Below are 14,093 nucleotides of genomic sequence, written 5' to 3'. Positions count from 1 at the left end.
TAAGATAGCACTAAGGTTTTGAAGCTAATAAGGGCCACGAGGAGTTGGGAAACTGGGGGATTTCAGGGGGCTGAAGACTCTGGGGTTGCATGATTCTGGAAGAACTGGAGTGTCCTGTATATGCAGTGAGTCCTGTCAGAAGGGAGTTGAAGAAGATCAGTCGTGAGACTAATAGGTGGACGAGATGTTAAATTGAGAAGGTGAGTAATCGAATAGACTTTATTTCTTTGAATACAGTCACAAACATATGTTTTGAAATCCTCCGTATCCAACATATACTGTAGCATTTTTAGATACTTTGGTATATTCAACTTTATATTAAAAAAATATAGTATAGTTACTACATCAATGGAAAAAATCTTAATTCTAGCATGTGGTAGTCAAGATTTCTAAAGAATTATTTTATTATATTAATAACAATTACAGATAGAGGAGAAGAACGCTTATTCCGGCAACTCTCCGGATGTCTGTGGAAAGACCACCAAGAAGAAATCACTTTTAAAAGAGACCAGTATGCTAAAGCGCTCCACTCTCTGGATGAACATATTATCAATTAATCATTTGACCATGTGATGTCGTGTGTCCCCTAGATTTACATGAATACATTATTTATCGTTTAACTAATTGAACGGCGCAAAATGACATTTTCAGTGAACTATTCTATTCCTACACTTTATGTGGGAAAAGTCTGCAAGAAGCATTGAAAATACAGCTAAACAATTTTTCACTTAAACCCATCATATCTGCAAAACTGAATACATTTATAAATGCAAGACGCGGAAAAATTGCCTTAACGAGCACCATTGTAAAACTGCGTCCCCCAGCCTTTTGATTGTACATTTATAACAGGGTGGGGAGGGAAAAACAGGTTTTAAGCGAGGTTTTTCCCACTGCCAGCAAGTGGCGCTACGTGGAAACCCAAGTTAAATGCGAATTGCGTGTTTTTTTTATCCGTCACATGGTACTGCTGAGCCGAGCAACAGAGCGCAGATGGAACAAGCTCGTAACAGCAAGAGGCAAATCTCACGGTCTTGCATCAAGCATAAACTAAACTCGATTAATAGCCTATGCGTGCTGTAAACAGGCTGAGGGCAATGTGGAGGAATGGGAAGGACTACAACAACAGACTAGTACAATGCCGCATGTACGTTTTATCAGAGAAAGCAAAAGGTTATGAACTTGTTTCTGATTTATTATAACGGAGCAGCAGGGTCTGGAACAGAACCTTAAAAATGAACAGGAGATACTGTGTATCATCGCACTTGGAAACCCACTGAGAACCTGAGTGAGTATGTGGTCTGGTGCAATATTCTGTTCTTATTTTTTTTTTTAATTTCTTCGGATCATGTGATCATTCTGGGACTACAGTTCCTTAAGTTTCAAATTATGTCCTGTTTACGTGTCCAATTGAGCAACAAATTTGTGTTGGTTAATAGTCTTGTTTTTCCCTCCTATATTAGATAGCACGTGTTTCATTGCTATTTTTTTTAAAACTGATGTTCTTACACTTTAGTGGGGTAGTTAATCGATGGGATGTACATGTATAGGTAATCGTGAAAAATGTTCCGTTTTTTCTCTCTGCCAGTGTTTATGACAATAATTAGCTTTTCTAATCAATATTAGGAATCTAATCAATATTACACACCACAGTAGTCACAAACGCGACATTTATGCAGGGGGTTGACTGGCTGAATTGGTTTCAATTTAAACAGAAAACCGACCGAGTAGGTGAATGACCTGCTGTCTGAGTCAAAATAGCGATATTAATTAAAAATACTGTGCGGCCAATTAGCATCGTCTTTGATCTTATTTCCATGGCTTTGATGATCTGAGCAATAATGCCCAAGAGTGTTAACGAGTTACTGGTATTTCATTACATTGATTCTAATCAATGTAAAAAAACACAAATTAGGGAAATATAAAATCATATCACTTGCTCCCTTTACACTTCTTGGTCGACAATTTCTGTACGCTAATTATTAAAATCTTGTGGGTTAAAATCAGTTCACTAATCCCACCCCAATTCTTTCTTCGTTTTTGTATTTTGTGTGATAAAATTGTTCTTAAAAGAATAAAGCATAAAGGTGTATCATGCAGGTAGTTTTTTTCCCCCCACAACACCTTTTTGTATGAAAAATCTTGAATTGTTTTACGTCTGTGTTATTGACAAGCAAAGGCATACAGATAAGTTCGATTTTATCAGTGTTTGGTGGTTGAGACTTTTGAAGGCTCTTTAATGAAATTCTAGATAACGTTGCTCACAAAGAAAAGAAAGGATTAGTCAGTATTAAGGGAAGTATGCAAGTATTGCCAAAACCTAAAATGCATAAAAAATTACCAAAAGTGTAGAAATACCGTGTACGTCTCTTAGCTAGACGTCTACAGTTGAATGGTCAACAATTATTCTGGGACTTGAGGTTCCAGTCATTCAAAGGGTTACACAGTAGCTTGTCAGCAGCTTATGTTTTTGAACACAAGATGCAGAGAAGGACCCAAGTGAGACTGCAGCTTTCTCTTCAGTTAGAGTGTGTTTATTTTAGCCGGATAAGACCCAGGAGATCTCTGAGCTCACTGTGAAGGGGAGCCGAATGAAATAACAGTAGTCACAGTTAATTTACATGTATCCTATTACCACATTGAAACCAGAGAATAAAACCATGTACACATCTGTAGACCAATTATGTGCAATTCTGGTGTAATATTTAAATTGTTGTAAACTTTAAGAACGTTACACTGAAAGCAGTCCTCCAAGACCATTTCACGTAATTATTCAAATACATATTATTTGAGCACTCTTAACACATTTCACTAAATTACTAGGAAAGAAGATCTAAAAATATAATAGCCTACTGCTTAAATCTGAAAGGCAAGCTGGAAATAATATGCAGAGTAAGTAGTCAATAAAATCTAATAGATTCTGGTATTTAACTTCAAGGCTAAGGCAATAATTTGCAGAGGATTGAGGCTGATGTGTCCTGTAGGAGAAAAGTCAGACTGCTTGCCTCTTCAGATTAGATAGAAATATCTATGATGGGGATTTCTGGGCACAAAATGCAGTGACTGTAAAAATTCACCTCAATAATTAATGAAGACACCAGGCAGGCGGTCAATAAGGAGTCTCTATATAAAGTATGAGGAAGGTACAAGAATAGGTGATAAATTAAACACCTAAAACTCATATTCTAGCAGCAGAGGTGATGTGTAGCTTTGAAGACAAGCCACTTCCAATATAATTAAGCGTTGGTGGGTTTGGAGCACAGGAGAGAGGTTCATCGCAGAAGAAAAAATCGTGAACAGTGTCAGCACAAATGTAAGCTGAATACCTTACTTACAAGTACGCCTAAAGCTTCTTTAGTGAACAGTCTTCCCAGATGAAATCAGTCAGATCTTTTCCATCATTGCAAAGAGAACAAACTACTGTGTGTTACTGTGTGTTTTTATTGTTATATTTGGAAGGCTGGGCAGCATCTATAGGCTGTATTGATTAATGATAAAGACAGTGTTCAATGGAAAGGATAATGAGGCATATCATATTTACATCGTGCTTAAAGGTGGAGTGTGTTTTTCTGAAAAAAAAATGTTTGATTGTCTGTGGCAGTATGGGTTGCCAAATATTAGAAAACTCTTGTGTTGTTTCTAAAAGGCCTAAGAGACAGTAAGTTACAAATCCTCTCAATCTTACAGTGGATACATTGCAGCTCAACAAAAACAATAACACAGCAAACATAACTGGTAGTAAAAACAAATAATGTTGTCAGTTTAAAAAAAAACAATCGTAATTCCAGTATGCTACAGTTTATCAGAACCAGAAATATTTGCAAATACACTTGTTCGCACTTTGCAACTAATACGAATGCTTTAGATTTTGAGATTGTGTTATTCACACAATGTCAAACCAAGAGAAATCTACAAAATAAAAAGGTAATTGCATTCTAAATTGGTTGAAAAAGACCTTTTGAACATCTCATGATGTGCACAATCATCCAGGTATTTTTACCTAACCATGCCCAGCAAGAGAACAGCAAGTAGATCTTCTCATTACCCCCAGGACACACATACTATACGGGATTTAAGTGCTGGTGTATTTTTAAAGGGTAGTTGTTGCTGCACATAGTTAAAGCCTCTTTAGATAACACAGGGTGATTTAAAGATTATTCAGCTTTCCATGCTAGTAAACCAGGCTCAATTTACTTTACTGGGCCTCACAAAGTCTGAGATCAAGACTGAACAGCTAGCTTGCTTGTCAACGTTGGAATATGTTTTTTAATTGTCTCTCTCTTTCTCGGAATTCAAAACAATCCATGAGGCTCATTTGCCTTGTATGCTACAGGAGTATTTTAAAAATAAGTGCCTTCACTGTCAGTATGACTCTCTCTCTGTCAGCTGTCTGAACTGGGATACACTCAGGCACTCACCTCAGTGAACTGTTTGCAGTCGCTGTGCTATGCAGTTAACTAGAAACTATATATTGTCACAAGGGTATGAGCTCGTATTATGAAACCTTTTTCAGTTTGTGACCAGTTACAGTTATGTGTCCCACACTAGAAAGCAATCAATCTCAATAACAATAGCAGTAAGGCCCCAGACATGGAGTAGAACAAGGCATATTTATGTTATACTCTTCTTGAGCTCCTTTTCAAAGCTGCTGCATTTTACACACCCAGGAGAATATTGCATTGAGAGCAGTGGTGATTTCTAAAAATTAAACCTTACATATTCTCTTGCTCCATCAGATCATGGCACTTCCTGGGCTTGACTCGCCAAGTCTTTTACAATACTTAGACCCTTAGAGCCCTTAGAAGATTGTAGTCAATGCTTAGTCCGACCTGAAGAGGGAAGTTTAAAGCCTAATCCAGGAACAAAGCCTTCATTTGTTGTCATCCTGCTGAATTTGCCAGGGACTATCAGAGAGAGCAGCCAAGAATGCTTTAGATTAGATGCTCAATTTCCATCTCTTCTGAGCCTTGCCTCATTTCCACAGTGGGCTTTTTTGTTGCTTCTAGGAGAAAGAATGCCTGAAAACGTGTGGAAAGGCTCCGGTGTACTCTCCTAGGGCATCCCGCACAACAGATACCGTACAGGGGGCTTTGGGGGAAGGAGTGACAGATGTCTTATTGATTGAGCTGTAAGTAGATCTTCATTTTTTCTAGCACTTAATAATGAAGACAGCTTGACTCCAACATGGAACTCTCCAAACCAGCTTGCTGAAATTCAGGATTTATTGATGTCCAATATTCTTCTGCTTGATTGGTACATCTGGGGCTGGGTTGCAAAATTGCATAATTTGACAATTTTGTAGGAACATTTGCGTAAGAATGACATGTTTCTGTCTTGGTAAGAGATTAGGTTTATTTTTATGATACTTCCATATGATTCTTAGTTGTTACAAATCCATAGTCATTCTATAACCCTGAATAAAGGCATTTGGTTAATCTGAGATTATATATTACGTCTTCCATGCTATACACTTATTAACTACTAATTTGCTCTTATTCAAATGTTTATCAACTACTTTTTGTTTAATACAGATTTACATACGTGCACATTTGTACACTCTGTCAGCCAGCTTGCAATCAGGGCGTGAATGCTGTGGTTTTTACTCTGTGGCACTTTCAAGTGTCACACATGGACACCTGCTGATGTTTATCTTAAGAAGTGGAACAAGAAATGCTTTTCAGAATCTTTAAATCACACAGGCAGGCAGTAATCTTTAAAACACAAAGGCAAGAAAAAACTGTTCCATTTCACACTGCAGAATTGTGCTTTGTTAAGCAGGCTAAGAAAAAGTTCCTTTGGGAGCTCTATCATTAATTCCTAAATTAAATAATAAAATCTTATTTAAAATGGAATTCATTGTGTTGAAATGGAAGGGGAAAAGTTTTGTTATGTATGATTCCGACATTTTTTTTCTGTTTGTGATTATGAATAATATACTATCAGTATATTGTCAGTTTTATATTGGTATTCATGAGAAAGTGACTTATAAAACATTTTTACTAAGTTTTTTGGAGAACCCTGTTATAGTGTAATTAAGGACTATACAGGATAAAACCTTATCTATAGCTAGAAGCTGAGTAGAAAAAAAGTTAAAAAAATTAAAGTAGGTTAATCCTGAAAGAGGCAAGTGATGATATTGAATTTAAAATGCTTTCTTTGTTCTTTCTGTGTTTCAGTAGGGGAGGCAGAGTGAATTCAGCCACAGTTTCTTTGTTCTTTTGTTATCAACTGTCTAGAGGCTAGCAGTGAACACAGATTAATGTAACATGCAAGGACCAGAGAAATATGTTCTAATTGGAGTATAGCATAATGCATGTTTTTACTTTAAAAAACGCTGGCGTATTATTTTAAATTTCAGTCTCAAAGAAGGATATAGATTGTTTGTAGCGTAATTAATAAAATGTCAGTTTTATGACTATAAAGGGCCCGCTTTAAGAGATTTAAATTCCAAAGCAGCTTATTTGAAACCATAACAACAGAAATGTTGCAAAATCTGTCTGAACAGATACTTTGGATTAAAACTATTTGGAATTGAATTTTGTTTTCTTAAGCAATCCATCAGTTCTGTGCTAGTTATCTTGTTTATTTATTATAAGGACAGAAATATTCTTTTGTACTTGTTGTTTTTTTTTTCTTTAAACGGAAAGGATCAAGGCGTTTTATGTATGACAGGATTTAGCCCCAAGTGTGATGCTAGAAGATGGCTGGATCCCAGACTATCTTGGCCTGCTGGCCTCTAGGGTCTTTGCTTTCCAGTTTGGGGAGAAATCGCTCGTTGTAGTGCTTTGCCAATTTCACATGGGATTATCTGTGAAACTGAAACATTTCTTTGATGGAAAAAGCTCAAGAAGTGAAATAGAACTGGCAAAAATGTCCCCAAGACCCAGAACATAACTGTGCATATATTTAACGATATTTGGATTAAATGAAAATCTTTCTTTAGAAGCCATAGCCATTGTCCTGAAGGGATGCAAGCACTTGCTCTGCTGTCTGAAGATTTTGTTTTTGCATGAAAGTTAACCACCTTTTAGAAGGAGCCTCCTTCGTGTCCAGAGGACGGATGGTTGGGAGAAATTCTTACCCCTCGAGCAGGCCATGAAACCGGTCTTTTTCTCAGGGAGTTCTGAGCCAGGGATTATATCCTGTTAATTCTGCTATTAACACTCACTTTGACCAAGTGTTGCTCATGAATGCAAAGTAAAATGTGTGATTTACTAGTAGCTCTGTCGGCATTGACAGAGGTTTCATAAGATGATTCAAGGCCTGTTCCTTCACCACTACACAGAGCCTTTTTTATCTTTGCTGTATGGTTTTGTCTAAAGTGTCATATCGAGGAGATCATCTGCAAATTATATCGAGAAGCTACCCAAAACAAAATTAAGGCTCATCTTTTCAAGGGTCGAGCAACAACCTGTTTAGGCCATCTTCACGTCTGTTATTGCAAGGTTCCCATCTGTATTAGAACAGAAGTCATCACTGATTCTGATGGACATGGGTGCACAACAGCTTTGATTTAAGATGGCCCTTTGTCTGATGCTGAAAACTACTGTTTGTAATATGGCCCGCACACTTTATTGAACTGGATTAGCTGGATAAGGATTAACTGGATTCATCTGAGACTTTTTTATTCTGGTTTAAATTCATGCTTAGTGCAGTATAGAAGCACAGAAATGAGTACATTTCATATAGCTAATGGTCAGCTGATACCGTGTGTCAAATGTGCAGACGTCTGTTATCATCTTTGATCTTTATAGGTCGCTGTTATTAAATTAAATTCAAGGACAATTTAGTTTTTGATAAGTCTGCAGCACTGGACTACAGTGGACCCAAGTTGTCAGGCGCTGCAATGTACAGTAGATAAGTTAAGTGATTTCTGTTGATTTTCTGCCATGCACACACCCACACATACACAAGCAAATATCATAAACACATACACCTTCACTACATCAATAAGAAAATGCAAACCGTGTAGCACAGGTCAAAATGTCATTTCAAATTAAACTCCATTTTTAATTAAATCTCTGCCATTGTCTTTCATGCATAAAGCTTAGGTTAACAGCATTGTCTGTATTTGCTTCTTTATTTTTGGTCCTCTTGAAGACGTCAGTGTGGTACACTGTTCTTCTTATTCATTTCACTTTAGCCATCTCATTTGGTAAATGGACAAGTGGGAGGGCATTAATCCCAAGCCACCTTCTTTGTAACAGGGTGATTGTTTCGATTGTTAAATGTCATTTGTCAGAATAGTTGTCTTTGTTGGCTTCACTGTGAGATGCAACAAATGTTACATTGAAAATGTGTTGGACTTAGGTTTCTTAGTAGTCTGAGGTTCCAGACTACTAAATCCATCACCCAGCGGGGTTAAGAACATGAACTATTCGTTCGTAGTCTGTTTTAAAGAAAGGCTGTTTCATATCATATTAGATTGCACTTGCTCTGTAAGCATCATTCGCATTTAGCTAACATGAAAGGACGCATTATTTCCAATTGCGATAAAAACTTGTCTGAGGACTATTCATGAGCCCGGTTTTAAAAAAAAAGTAAAGTTTTTTTTTCTCTTCATGCCATCATGACTGACAAAATCCCTGTGAAAAATAAATGTAATTATAGAAACGCTCTCTTCTCTTTCACACAAAGGATGTGGGTGACCTGCAGCCGAGACTCAGCCTTGACTTATTTCTTAACCTACTTTGCAGTTGATATACAGACCAGCCTAAAACCACAGTGACGAAATGTAGTTTGGGTTTCATGGAAAACGAAATCGAGCCTGTCTTATCTGTGTAAGATGGCTTTCTCTGTACCTTTGCTGCAGTAGGCAGTGCAAAAGAAAAAAACCACCAGCAGACATTTGCAAACTGAGGTCACATAGAAAACACTGGGTAGATCTTTCTTAGAGCAAAATGTTTTGCAAAGCAATGCTTTTTGCATTATACAAAAGCACACTTTGCAAAGATCTCGGAGCACTTTCTGATTCTGATCCAAAACCAAGTGTGCCTTTCAGAAAACAAAATGCAAAGAAAAGTTTGTCAATTTTGCAAAGAAATATGCTGTTTATTTTCAAATGTAACATGCAAAAATAATATGTATTTGAGAGAGCGAAAGCTTATGTGAGCTTGTACTTTCTGTGCAAAAATATTTTCACATATTCTGTAACAGGAAGGGGCCCTGAACTATCATTTATATGTCTGGCAGAAAACACTTCATATTTCAAATATCAACTTGCTGTTTAGAATGTATAAATTAAGTAGAGCACACTGTTTTTTATTCATCATGTATATGATGAAATAATTAAAAATAAGTGTTCCTGATAGGATTGAGACATTATACTGGAAGTTATTAAAATGAAAACTGCAGTGTTTCAAGCAGAGGACCCAGAAAAGCAATAAAGCTGATGACATTGAACTGAGCTTGGTGATTGGTAATGGTGATTTTCTGTAAAGAACTCAAAGAACAAAGGAAATTGGTTATCCTCTCACCTCTAAAAGTAATTAGGCACCATCAGGATGTTGCTGGACTACATAGTTAAGCATCACACTGCACTGCACGTCTATTTAGTCTAATTAGCAAACATTAACTACTGATGCTATTGATTTATTCAGTCTGAAACCATTAACTAATCCACTCACAGCAAGACTTAGACGCAGATTTAAAGATTTTCACGATACCCATTTGTTTATTTAGTTAAATACTGTGAGACCCTGTGCTTCATTTGGATTTCATGTAAAAGGTTATTAAAATACTGTCAGGATTTGTACCTGACATATTCTCATACAAGTTCATAGGGAGTTGTAATAAGCTTTTCTGGTGGTTGTAGCAGGTAATTTTGTTTTTCAAAAGTATCATAGCAGACCAGGGCTTTGACATTTATTAAGAGCTCTATGGTTAATTTGTCTCTTCCAAACCAATTGTAAATTAATGCCACTACAACAAGAACCTACAGGGTTAAACTAATCATTTTTAACCTTTGGCATCCTCTGTTTGTTGTAGCTAATGTGCTTAATGTAATGTATTTTAGCTGGTATCATGTTTGCTTTAATCACATAGTCTGTTCAAAAGCGTTGGAGATATAGTGAAAACCACGAATGTGAATCATCCATTTGCTTCCAAACGTAACCTTGGAGCTGCAGTCATGAATTGCTTTTTAGCGGAAATACAACATGCCAAAATGTTGTTACAATAAAAAATAAGTAACTTTTTTTAAATGGAAAAAATTGATCAGAACTTAAGTTACATGGGCACACCCTTGCTGTAATATTTCTAATTATATCTCAGTGGATGTAAAAATTGCCCTCTGATTGTCTGCCTCGATAATGACCCTTATTCCTTGTAACAAGCCTCAGACAGAATTAGCAGGAACATTAATCTGTATCGCTCCATTAGTAGAACATATAGCATTATTTCAGACACAGAAATTGTGAAATATTAATTAGGAGCTAAATGGACAGTTTCTATTTTTTGCTTTGGAACCTTATTTTAATTGTGTGCACTTGTGTGTGGCACAGACATTTTGCTTTATCACTGCTTTAAGTCAGTCAGAGCTGTCTTGTATTATGAACACGTGCATGAACCCTGTAAAGTTTTTAGCATTGTAGGATTTTTCAATGGTTTCTTTCCATGACTAAGTTAGAACTGTGAGGATCTGTTGCCCAACAAATTGGAACAAATCATGCATTCTGCATTCAGTCCAAAGAATATAATTTACCTTCTTCACCATTCTTACAGAGATAACACCCTTTGCCGTACAAAATGCCATTTTAATTTGACATCGCAGAAAGACAAGTGCTGATGAGATTTTACGAGAGTGATATGGTTGATTTAACACTTTTGTAATCTTTTAAATACAGCAAATGTAAATTTCTATTGTGCTGAAGCACAAGCCATCTCCCTTTGTAAGCCCTGTGGGACGGGCTGTTGAACTGCATTTTGGTCAGTGTGGCAATGTGCTGGTTGGCTGTGCATCCTCATGTCTCCAGGCTTCTGGGATTCAATATAGACTTTGAGCATCTGTCTGTGTGCAGCTTGCAGATTTCTCCTGCGTTATATGGGTTTTCTCCAGAAACTCAATTTTCCTCTCAAAATGACAGAATAGAGAAGGCTGTTATTGTGAGTGAGAATAAAAGCCGAAAAAAATATTAGTGTATATAGCTATATCTCTTAGCTACCAGCTTGACCTTGGCAAAAGTATATCGGAAACAAGCCGATGTTGTTAGATACCGAAAAATAAATGGGTTTGCTGGTAGAAGGAATTCTCCTTGTTGCAATAATGTTATTTCTTGTTACATAGTGTACATAGGCTGACATCTGACCCTCACTCACATACCCTGTTGTCTGTGAGTTACTCATTGTCTCCATATAAACACCTTTCCATTAGCCAAACTGATTTATTTCAGAGCTGCAAGTACTGTCTTGCTTTGCCCATGTATGTTTAAGTGGGAGCATACAGAAAGCTGAAATGACACATACAGAATATAAAGTCTATTGAAATCAGAAAATGAAAAGAAGGAAGCTCTGACAACTGTCGAGGTGGCCCAGATCATGAAACCTTAATGATCCTTGCAGTACTTCAATCCAGGCTTTGCCTGTTTTCCAGAATTCTTTGCTCTCAAATGTTAATTAAAGCATGTTTTCATCCTCCGTTCCTGTGCCTCTGACAGACAGAAATGATATCTCTTCTCCAGAAGTCATTTACCCTTGACATGATAGCGACAGGCAACGGTATTTTGCACTTCAATCTTTTCGTATACATAGATTTCATTTCTCTTGAAGATTGCGGTGTGTCAGTAGTACAGTAATCAAAGTTTATGTGACAAGAAGATATTTTTGATATTTCTTTCAAAACCTATGAAATGAGAGGAAATCTCCTATGTAGTTATAGAGCAGGGAGGGTTGGTAAAGATGATTGTGCATGGGCAAATTTAACCTGATCTCCTCAGGTGAATTTCTTTATGCCCATTAATGAAACAAGGACATTTGTTTTTACAAATCAATCAGCTGATTCTGAAACCTGGTGTCTACAGTATATATGATAGCTGTTTCACTGTTAATGTGGACCTCAGCTACTCACTCAAAAGATCAAAAGATTTAAAATACAGGTAGCCAGGATAGCTGTTTACAGGATTTTGAGGAAGCCTCAACAGACAAACCTCTGTCAGTTTAAAGAGGATCCTTCTATGATAATTGCTATTGACTGAAATAAATAGGTTCTCTTTATATGTCAAAAATCTAGAATATTTTCTAGAATTTTAAAACTAGCATCATTTTATACAACTGTTACAGAGCTCTTAAGGACCCACTAGTTTTAAAGAAACCCATTCCTGTTTGTTTATCTATGTGTGCTCAAAATCAGGGCACATTGTAGCCTTTCATAAATAATGTGTTGTATTTGTGGAAAGAAAATTAACATGAGAAAGAATAATACATGTTTCATTAAATTAACTTTGTATGCAGTATCTGTAAAATATTGGCAATGACAAGACATTTCTAAAACAAAAGACAACAGAAGTATGAAAGTAAAACCTCTTTTAATATTTTTGTGGTTTTTGAAGGTTGTGAAAACAAAAAATCTTCAATAAGTAATGAGATTTGAATTCAGCTGCTCACTGACTTACCTGTTTTCGGTGTCTGTTTTTTTGTCTTGCAGAGTGATGTATTTAAATGATAAGCTTTTGCTTTATGAAAGATACTTTTGGAAGAAAAATATCTTTATGGATTTTTAGAAAACTGTCGGGAGTGTTTTTAATACCACACAGGGGCCACAGTGCTCGATTTGTCCTCCAGACAAGCACCTTCGCAGGTTGAGCCACATACAGTAGGAGTCAGTGAATAGTTTTATAATTATATCTGATTTACTAAAACATTAACCATTTATGGTAAATATTGTTTTTTTTTGGAAAAACAGCTGCAAGAGATGAATGTAATGATTTCAACTGACATTCAGGAAAAAGAGGACTACCAATTATTCCTTATTAACACTGAGGAAATTACAGCTTTTGGGAAAAGCAGTCATATAGATAACATGACATTTTGACCACACAGAGTAAATCAGATTTCATTAAAGGCTTTTACCTGTGTTATTAATTCTGATGACCTTGTCCTGCTTGTTTTGTTTCTTGCAAAGGCTGATGTTTAAAATGCCCTCTTCTCTTAGTCTCAGTGTTTAAATGTCAAATGTTCTTTGCCCCATTTTGCTAAGATATCTTGTTTAGATCCTTTTTAACCCAAACAAAAAAACCTCCTTTCTACATATTTGGTATATATAGTTCAATGATGGTAGGGAGTTGAATACTGTACTGGGAGTGGCATTTCTGACAGGTTTCTCTTTGTGAGAGACATTCACATTCATACGATTGAAAACCACCTTAAGGGCATGGCTTTGAATTAATGGGTGGCACTATGGTTGAAGCATTTCTTTACTTCAGGGCTACATTTTGTTTCCTACTCATCATCAGCATCTAATTGCTTATATTTGTGCAGTGCTTTTCATTCTAGTGTGTCCCAAAGCACTTCACTGGTCAGTGTACTGTAGGACATTCACTGCTGACCTCCAGCACTACCTTGCTGATGCATGGCAGCCATTCTGTGCCAGCAATCCCACTGCATAATACATCAGGAGGAGACATGGCAATTGTCTGGCCAAATTCAAATCTAGGACACTCTTTTTAATATTCCTGTTCTTTCAAAAAGTGCCATGTGATCTTAAATGACTAGTAGTCGCAACCTTGGTTTTAAGTACATCTCATGCAAAGAAAGGCATCTTCTACAGCACAGTTACCCCCCACGCCATATAGTGACATTGTTTTAGAAATTCTGGTCTAAAGGGAAGAGCACCACCCACAGATCCACCGAAAACCAAACAGCAGCTATCTGGTTTTTCTTCAAGGTCTCCTATTCCAGTATTGAGCAGTATTAACCAAGGCTAGCCTTGCTTATCTCAGATACTCAAGAAATCTGATGCAATCAGACTACAAGATGATAATGCTGCTGTGCCGTTAATCTGATGATCTTTTGTAACTGAGCATTGCCGTAGATCTAATCTACAGTGCCTTGCGAAAGTATTCGGCCCCCTTGAACTTTTCAACCTTTTGCCACATTTCAGG

At 36.8% G+C, this 14,093-nt stretch overlaps 1 protein-coding gene across 1 annotated transcript in view; it reads left to right on the top strand.

Annotated features, from left to right (window-relative positions):
• Positions 1–972: 972 nt before the first annotated feature.
• LOC102685415 (phosphoprotein associated with glycosphingolipid-enriched microdomains 1) overlaps positions 973–14,093 on the top strand; it is a 47,513-nt gene continuing 34,392 nt past the window's right edge. The window contains exons 1-2 of the mRNA XM_015364970.2: positions 973–1,285; positions 5,004–5,125. The gene's annotated coding sequence lies outside the window, so the exon portion shown is untranslated. The remainder of the gene's footprint in view (positions 1,286–5,003; positions 5,126–14,093) is intronic.

The sequence above is a fragment of the Lepisosteus oculatus genome, chromosome 16 (genome assembly GCF_040954835.1).
Source record: "Lepisosteus oculatus isolate fLepOcu1 chromosome 16, fLepOcu1.hap2, whole genome shotgun sequence".
Classification (NCBI taxonomy): Eukaryota; Metazoa; Chordata; class Actinopteri; order Semionotiformes; family Lepisosteidae; genus Lepisosteus; species Lepisosteus oculatus.
This window is presented reverse-complemented; position numbering and strand designations above follow the sequence as displayed.